This window comes from Scomber japonicus, chromosome 19, assembly GCF_027409825.1.
Source record: "Scomber japonicus isolate fScoJap1 chromosome 19, fScoJap1.pri, whole genome shotgun sequence".
Lineage (NCBI taxonomy): Eukaryota > Metazoa > Chordata > Actinopteri > Scombriformes > Scombridae > Scomber > Scomber japonicus.
In genome coordinates, this window is record NC_070596.1 from 7,223,605 (window position 1) to 7,231,414 (window position 7,810).

The window sequence follows — 7,810 nt, forward strand, 5'->3', positions numbered from 1 at the left end:
GAAGACAGCTGAACTGGTTCTGACTACCGTGACGGGTGGCTATAGAGTGGGTGTGGATTGAATGGCCTCATCTTGCTTTTGATGTGGATTCCCAGTAAAATGATCATATTTCTTAAGATTTTTGTGAAAACACGTTAAGTGCTTATAGTAACCGCTACCATAGATGTTATGACAAATGGAAATATCTCGTAATTGAAAACAATACAAGATACCCCTCTTCCAGACAGACATCAGTTAACACAAACACAATGTTAGGCTCAATGAAATGACAGTTCAGTCTGATTTTCTCACTATTTTTGTAGGACGATACATTTTTACAGTCTTGGTTCGTTTATAAAGTTTTTAAAAAGCAAGACAAGGCAAATTTATGTATAGCACATTTCATATCCAAAGGTAACCCTTTACAGAACACACAGGCAAATGCACACAAAAAAAACCCCAAAAGTGGTGAAAACAATAAAACCAAGCAAGCAGGTCTCTATTACATGTTAAAAATGTTGGCAAGCTTAATTGGTCTTACTGAAGGCACCTTTGGTCTTCAGGACCTACAATGTTTCAGATTTGTCTGAAATGTTTAGAGGCATATAAAGATTGAATTCATATTGAGGAATTTCTTTGAAGGTTTGGTTTAGATTTACTCAAGTCTGTCTTAAAGCAACACTGGTATGCCCATATGTACCATAAAGGAGTTACTGGCCATGAAGAACCACCTTTTTGGTGAAACTGCACTGTAACTGAAAAATAGGAACGAAAATTCACAGCCTTCTTTATGTGCAAGATGCATTCTTAAGTTCAGCGTAAGCTAATATAAGTTAAGTTAGCCAAATGAAATGGATATCTTTCAAAGTTATGGTTTGTTTTAGCACAAAGAGAGAATATTGTACCTGCAGTAACACAAAGATTTGTCATTATGCGACTATAGAAAAACATGTTATTGTACATGCTCTAAGCAAAACATTTACACCATATCACCCTTAGTGACTAATTTAAGAGTTAAAAAAGTCTTTACCGTATATTTAAAAAGTCTTCTCAGATTCCAGCTTTTCTGATGTGGCTCCAGAAACGCAGCGCACTAACTTCTTCACCAGCGGTCATATATTACATGCAGGTCATACATGACATCATACTCACTGACGCACCAATAGTTTGTACTAATGTCAAACTGTTATCCGTATTTTAAGCTAAACTCATTGTGCAACATAATAATCTCCACAGGCCCATTAAGTTCATGTTATCACGCACCGTAACTATCAGAGGTTAAATCTCACTGTTTTACTTGGAGGGAACTGTGCCAGTGTTTGTGTTTTGATTTATAAGATCAGTAATAATGAGATCAAGACTGCCAGTGAATCGTGTGCTTGGTGCTACGATTACAGTTTTGTTAGTACATTATTCTGTTCCTATGTGATGGCTATAGGCTGGTTTCATGAGCCATGTGATGCATTAATGCAGCTTCTCAGGTTTCTTTACATTTATGCTATAAAATCCTGAAAAACAATCATTTGACACACTGATGATCTTTGCATCCACAAAAACTAAACAAATGACTTTTATGACTGTTGTTAAATGTTTATTTTTTCACATAAAGTTGCAAAGTCACCCTTTCTCTGTTAAGTTTAATGGTAATGTAAAGACTCAGCATAACTGGCTTTCTGCGATGTCTCCTGGTATCCACAGTGCGTTGTAATCTGACCTGTGTGTTGAGTCAGGCTGCCTGGCAAACGTGGCCTCTGAGCTGTGATAAATCAGCGGGTTGGGAGGAGGGGAGGAGAGACACTGCTGCTCCTGCTGACACACTGTAAATCAACCCTGGGGTCACTTGGCCATCTTCTTTGTTGTCATCTGACACAGAGATTGACAGAGACCGTCCGCCGCTGGACCTACTGGCACCTTCTCTGCTTCTTATGCAAACTTATGTGGCCTGAATGCATGGATGCACTCAGAAATATGCACATAATACACATTCATGAATCATTTTGCTCTTTTTAGTATGTGTTTCCAAAACATTTCAGGCAAATATATACTATAAACCATCCAATTTACACGCATTAAAATATATATCTGCATGAAATCTTACCTAGAGGTGTTAAATCTGCTGTTTTTAATCTGCAGCATTTTTTGGAACCTACTCAGGATTTTGAACCCCACCCACCACAACAACAATTATCTACAATGACACTCCCTACATTTTATCATGGGGTGTTTGCTATATATTTGGTATAGCATTCCCAAAATGTCATTGGCTTTACCTCTCATGCAATATCATTACAGTTATGTCACAGAGCACCTGTTTTTCTGATAGATTAATCCCTGGCTATCTGTCCACCCCATGATGAAAAAGATTTTTAACCCATGTCCTCTGTCATATATTACAGTTGTGATTTCTTTTCCCCATCAAGACAAAGATAATAGATAGGAATGACAGGCAAAATTAAAATGGTTTATTATATATTAAATAAGGAGAGAGAGCAATTGGAAAAGTAGAACATTGTCATTAGCAGATCCTTTGGTGTCTAGATAGAAACTTTCAGTGGAGTCTCTATGGATATCTCCAAGGGTGGTGGTCTGAAAGACAGACTGAAAGAATTGCAATGATATTTAAAGAACAGCATCCAGGAACTGAATGATTTGAGGAACATGGGCAGAAAGATCATTGGTCTTATATGCTAATATCAGAAAGGTGGATGTATGGACTTCAACAGGGGGAAAGCAGCGGTGATGGAGGAGATTAGAGCAGGAAGGAATATCATATATTCACCCATAATAGAATCATGGCAGAACATGGAGACAATTTTGATTCTTGATATTTTCACCAAAGATTCATTTATATTGTCTACATATATTACTGTAACACCATAATTATACATTTTCATAGACAGTTCAATGTTCAGATTTTTCTTGTGTCAAACAAAATGAGCAACATTATTTTTACCCAACTGCATTAGGGAATACAGTTGTAAATTGTGAAACAAGTTAAAAAATCATTTATATCGTGGCTCCAAGAGCTCCACAAAGACTGATAAATTGCCTCAAGTGATGTCAGTTGAGTCAGCATCAGTTGGGATTTAATAATGAAAAAAATCTGCATATGTTAGAAGATTATCAGGCCTAAGACGTCACATAGTTTAAAAAAAAGAAAGAGAAATAACACAACAGCAACAAGAATAAGCATAAATGAAAACCCAAAAAAAACAAAAAGGAAGAAAAAACATAACATTCTGCAAATCATCAAGCCCAAAACATATATAATTAAGAGAACAATAGAAAAGAAAATCCTAAAACCTTATGCATATTAAAAAATGAATGGTATTATTATATATAAAAACTGAACTGCCTCTCAGGATAACTGCTGGATGCAAATATACTCATTTCATTTATATCACTATCAGTTATTCAGTTTAAGCAGCTTCATAGTTTCATTGTGTGTCAGACTGACTCTGGCTGGCACCAAATCAGAACAGTATATGAGTGCAAACATGCTTATTTTGTGTTTATTTCTAACAGTGCTAAAAACACTGTGCTCTCTGTGTGGAGTGCTGAGTAAGCACTTTGGTAAATTAAAATGGAGTCATTTTTTCCTTTGGCGGTTCACCTCATGAAGGTGAGCTCCTCCTCTCGATGAACATTTAGAGGATGCTTGTCTTACTCAAGAAGCCTCAGATAATTGCACAATTCGTCAACGTCACTCTGTAAAATGACACCGAACTTACTTGATTATAGAGCTCTTTTCTAGTTAAAACCGGTGGCCTCAAGACACAGTGCGTGTTGTCTGCAGAGTTTCTTTGCCTTTCCATGGAGAAATGATGTTTCTGATTGTTGCAGATGGCTCCTCACTCAACTACATCAAGTAATGAGTGACTGGATAAAATTACTCTCATTATTCATAATTTGTTTCTTTCCAGGCAACACCTGCTCATCATCTCGCTGAGAATCTTAAATAAACCAATTTTCCTTAAAGTGTAATTAATGTGAGGTTATTTTTTTGTCATTATCATGAGTGTTTTCTGGTAGTTTGGTACATCATCCCACACACACAGGAACCTCCAGGGACTCAACAGTGAACAGAAGCACAGTTATTGATTGTATTAGTCAATAAAGGCTAGTTTCCTCCCGGACTATTATACTAATGCACTTAGGGCGAATGTCCCGGCTAGCCTTGCAGGCCAGGTTATAAAGTGCACCAGAGCTCCTAAATTATTCACAAGGCCCGTTCACCAGCTCCGGGCCTCCATTAGAAGCAGCAGAGGGAGAGGGGAGAGGGGGGTGACGATGATGTCACCCGGCCCCACGGAGCCAGACAAGGGCACCTGGGACTGAATGATGGAGTCAGCTGTGGAGGACCACAGCTCTGCCGGAAGACTCAGTCTAAGGAGACGAGCGCTCTGCCTCCGAGTGCTCTGCCTCCGCAGGTCACTTCACCAGCAGACCCTGGTGGTCAAGAGGGAACACTGTGAATACTGTGTATGTGTGTGTGTGTGTGTGTGTGTGTGTGTGTGTGTGCCTATGAATACAAGCTTATGTAAGCACGGTTCATAACGACTGATGACTGCTGAGGGTGAAAGGATGTTGCTGGATAGAGAGACATGTAAATGGGTATCAACATACAGATGAGTGACTAATTTGGGATGTTGATCCTCAAGCTTTTCACAGATGGGGTATATAATATAATTAATATATTTCAGGTTGAGTAAGAAATGTCCCAAAAATGAGATGATCCTGATTATAAGGTGCAACAACACCTGTCCAAATTACAAAAATAAGCCTATTAATACCTCTAAAGCTAACTAATTAAATTGTGTTTGCTCAATTCCTACACATGCTGTACAGAAATGTTAAAGGACCAGGCTGAAGACTTCCTATACTTTTATTATTGTCAATTAATCTCATGTGCAAAACCAAACCAACCATGATCTCATCCAACTTACAAATAAAGTAGGCTTCATATATTGTATTCCACTGTGCTGTAGAGTTCCATTGTTGTCCAAAAACTATTAAATATACTGTACTGTTGCACTGGGTGACATGTTCCTTCACCACAGGTTTGGGCATGTTAGTTTCAGTTATCATGCAGTGAGCATGTTTTTCATAGTGTAAAAAAAGAGTAGTTCCATGTATGGTAGACACCAATGTGCATGTATGTGAACACTGGCTTATTGTGCAAAACATCCCAACCTCTGGATTATGTACTAGAGGTTTAGAAATTTACAATGAAGCACAAATTTACAATGTACAACATAGTGTAGTAAAACTATATAATAGTTTGTGAATTTAGGGAGTTATGTGGTGGTACTATGTCCTGACTTAAGGTGTTTTTTAAGTTTAAAAGCACAAATATGATGATAGATGGACCCCTTGCAAAGACTGCAGAGATTATATGCTGTCCATTTCACAACTGGTAGTTTTCATCAGCCTGACACTGACAGACTGCCAGTGGAGTCTAATGGAAATTCAGATTGAAGTGAGCCACAGTAAAATGCAGTCATTCCTTATGTGTCTATCCACCTGACAAGCTTATGAATGTCAACGCCACTGTGTGAGATGTGAGAGACGGTAAAGTGGAGGGCGGCCTGATTGAATTCGCTCAACTGAGCAATCTTCCGTTGTACACAAGCAGCACATATGGAGTCATCAGAGGCATCTTATTGTCCTGTGCTGATGACTTGTATTGATTGAAGTTGCTATTACCTTACTGCTTTACAGCCATCTCCACATATGCCACATGACACCCAATGTATTCTCACCAAGTTCCTACTTGTTGCATTGTGAACTCAGAGAACCTTTGTGAGACGAAAGGAAAAAAACCGAAACAACTTAACTTGGGCAATAATGTCAAAATGCAGGCAGTACCCTGCCGCTAATCTAAATTTAAAAGCGCATGAAACAAGCCATGTGTGTTTTCAGTGTAGTGTGAGGTATTTCCGCTCTCCCGCTGCTCTGCTTCTGTCTCATTTCTGGGAAGTTCAGTAGTATCACAGCAAAAGCACTAAAACACTGGAAAGTCAACACAGTCAGCAACAAAGTCAAGAGAGAATAAACTAATACAGTTGCCAAAAGTCATCTTTCCTTCTCTCTCTCTGTCTCTCTGTCACTCTCTCAGTCTCTCGCACTCTGGGCAAAGTGCTTCATGAGGCCTGGAGAGGTCTTCAAATCACTGGCACGAGCCAATACTTGGTGTGTCACTTCCCTGATGCCTGTGGGATATTCAAGCCAGGCCAGCAAATGGATGGATTGCAAAGTCGGTTCTCACAGGCCCCTGACTATGGGGGGTTTCGTTAAATGATGAGGCCCGGCAGAGGTCGGAGGTTGCTGGTAACTGTGGTAAGGACCACAAATCTAAAATTTGTATGTGAGTGCTGTACAAGATTCAGAATGAAAAAAATCATAATGTCATTGAGAAATAAACCAGGAATGTTTTTAGGGTCTCTGGGCTGCCATAGTGAATGAGCTAATACTGCAGTGTCTCAACTGTTTGATTCCAGTTCAAGAAATCAGAAAAAGAAAAGTTCATCATGTTTCATAAAGTAACTCTTCTTGAAGTGCCATGCTAGCAGCTTGTTGAGGGTGTCTAGGCAGAGCCATGTTTAGAGTTATATGCTAATATAATCACAACATCACAACATGGTCACAATGACAATGCTGATGTTTGTAGCGAGGTATAATGTTTAGCATGTTAAAGTGTTTCAGTCATGTTTTTCAATCATCCATCCCATCTGAATATGATGGAACAGATGCACTTCTACTTTAATCAGTACAGTTATTTACAGGCCATGTAGTAAAGTGGGTACCATTTTTTCTCAGTTTTATGCGTATAAGCCCTAGCTGCTCAAGCTGTACTTAAACTTCATATTTTGAGTGCGTAAGTGCATTCACAATGAGAATTATGGAAAAATAGACTGCACAGTGCGGTCAAAATGGTCAGAAAGTTGAGTGTGTAACTATGGGCACTTCTCACTCTAAATGGTCGCCATCTTGGCTACATAGCAGAAGGTGAGGCACCACTTTTGAGGTGAATAGACACATATAAGTACACACACATATAAGTAGGTTTCTTGGGTTAATTTAGCAGTTGAAAGAATAACGCAAACGCTAATGCTAGCTTGCTAACTAGCTAATTGTCATTTGTGTTTGATTTGAGACAACACTAACCTGTCGAAATGTGCACACTGGTACTAGTACACATACTAATAAATAAGTATGTGATTTGAGACACAGCAAAAGTAAAGCTAAAGCTAATGGGAATGTTTGTCAGTATTTCGTCCTAAACTTAAGTATTGGACAGAATTTGAAACTAACAACAGACTTTTAATTTTTTTAAAAAAGGATTTTAAGTTCTTCTTGGACTTCTTCAACTAGATTGTGCTATGATGTTCAATCCCAGGTTCCTCCTGACCACATGTCTTTCTCCACTGAGGGGTGCTCCACTACTAAAAGCAACCAATCAATTCAGTGACAATTTGGTTTGTACATTAAAACTTCTACGTTGAACCCCAAACTCCTCCTGATAGTCAAGCCAACCAGAGTCTTGTGTAGTGGAGCTGCCATTGGTGTGAGTGGGTTTGAATTAGAGGCATTATGAAGCACTTTGTCCTGCTTCAGTAGAAAAGTGCTATGTTAGTTAAGCCCATTTAAAACTGGATAGTTTCCTGAACATTTGAGCATTCAAACACCTCCAGCTGTAATTTTCATGAACCACCAGAGGTGCTTTTGATGATTTTATCTGGTAATTTCGGTCTCTGGTGAGTGACAGCTAGTCAGGCATGTTGAGCTGCTACACTTATTATTTAAACTGACTAAGAGGAATTCAATTAGT